Source organism: Rhincodon typus, chromosome 33, assembly GCF_021869965.1.
Source record: "Rhincodon typus isolate 14 chromosome 33, sRhiTyp1.1, whole genome shotgun sequence".
Classification (NCBI taxonomy): Eukaryota; Metazoa; Chordata; class Chondrichthyes; order Orectolobiformes; family Rhincodontidae; genus Rhincodon; species Rhincodon typus.
This window is the reverse complement of record NC_063364.1, coordinates 28,995,380-28,997,260: the sequence shown is the minus strand read 5'-3', so window position 1 is coordinate 28,997,260 and position 1,881 is coordinate 28,995,380. Positions and strand designations below refer to the sequence as shown.

The 1,881-nt window shown below is 41.8% G+C and overlaps 1 long non-coding RNA gene across 1 annotated transcript in view; it reads right to left on the bottom strand.

Annotated features, from left to right (window-relative positions):
* Positions 1–212: 212 nt before the first annotated feature.
* Positions 213–1,881, bottom strand: part of LOC125486764 — a 5,794-nt gene continuing 4,125 nt past the window's right edge. The window contains exon 2 of the long non-coding RNA XR_007265387.1: positions 213–702. This is a non-coding gene — a long non-coding RNA (uncharacterized LOC125486764). The remainder of the gene's footprint in view (positions 703–1,881) is intronic.

Genomic DNA, 1,881 nt, shown 5'->3' with positions numbered 1-1,881 from the left:
TCGGTCCGACCCTGAACTTTTTGGTACCAGACCCAAGCGGAGATCTCAAACGCCATCATGCGGGAACAGGTGAATAGTTCATTTCACTGTTCGCACTATTAAATTATCAGCGTCAGGTTGTGTAATTGTAACATGTACTTAATAATTATCCTAAGGGTCAAGCTTTAGAGTAACATATGGAGGCTGGGACATAAATCTAACCAGATACCGAATACTGCGTAGTGTGCGTTTATTAAATATCGTTTAGACACCACAAACACACAGCAATGAACTACAAGAAGTTCATTAGCTCAAGTCAGATTCCCATCCATTTCTCGTTCAGTTAGAAGTTTTTGTACTTTGACATGGAATTTACAGCAGCAAACCATTCGGCCAAAACTAGTACATGCTGATCGGCCCAAACATGATATTCCATAATCCTCCCACGTCCCTTCACCTAATCCCATCTGCATACCCTTCTCGTCCTTTCTCTCGCCTGCATAGATCTCGCGTTCCCATAAATGGATCGGACGCTTGTATGAAGACAGGTGACAGGTCTTCCTAACACCAGGAATCTGTATCACTGGACTGAGGTGACGCTGTCATTGGTGGCCGGATTATGATGCCGTTTTTCAGTCTGTGACCAACAGTGACGTCCGGAGCAACCCCGTAACAAACAAAAAGTCTCATCCCATGTTTGGTGTTTATGGAATTCGACGTTACCTTGAGAGCACAACAGAAAATATTTATATGAGTTTAATGTTGATTTGATTACTAGAGAATGTAAGTTCTTATTGAAATGCAGTTTCCTACGTTACACAATCATGACACTTGAGAAAGACTTCATTAACTGTAAGGCTCCTTGAAGTAGCTGGAGATAGTGAAAGGCGCTATGGCAATGCAAGTTTTTTTAAAGATTTTGTTTGAAACGTAGTGTTCCTCGGTATGTACCCTTAGGTACGGATAGATGGATAGATGTTTCAATTTAGGCGCAGAGTATTTTATCTTTAACTAACTGTAAAGGCCGTTACTAAGAGTCTGTGCAATAGTCACATTTATGAGTTGTTAAGCCACAAAAATGCAGTTAAAATATCATTGGATGCAGTAATGCCCCCTCCCGCCTTCAAGTTTATGTACGAGTTGCAGGCAGTTATTAAACTACATATTGCATTCTCTGATACCCAGAGTCCCGCTTACAGCTCTGCAGTTCCCGCAGACAGTATGGCGTCTGAGAGATTCATTTTTCTCCAAAATACTCGGATTCCCGTTTTAATTTCGGAACAATAAGCGTTGCGGTTACTTCAGAAAGAAAGAAGAAAGAAGTATCGTGTTTGAAGCGGGTGGAGGGCGCTGTAGCGAAAAGTTAGTCTCCTGCAATCAGCTGGCTTTACATAAGTACCGGCTTCTGTCAGCTAAGTAACTTTGTAGTCGGTGTTCGCGCTTTGCGGGAGGCGTACAGAGAACGCAACCTATCTGGTACGTGGCTGAAGACCGTTGGACCTCGAAATTTACTCATTTGATGTGTTCTGTGCTAAAAGTGCCTGTTTGAGTTAATGTGTATGTTTGAGTGAGTGTGTTTGAGTGAGTGTGCGTTTGAGTGCGTGTAAGTTTGGGTGAGTGTGTGTTAATGCATGTTTACGTGAGTGTGTGTATGTTTATGTTTGTGTGTGTATATTAGAGTGAGTGAATGTTTGTGTGTGTTGGAGTGCAGTGTGTTTATATTAGAGTGAGTATGTGAGTGGATCTTTGAGCTTTTGCATGTTTGAGTGTGTGAGTGAATGTTTGTGTGCTTGAGTGTGTGTGAATCTTTGTGTATGTTTGAGTGTGTGTGTGAAACTTTGAGTGTGTATGTTTGAGTGTGTGTGAGTGAAACTTTGAGTGTGTATGTTTGAGTGTGAGTGA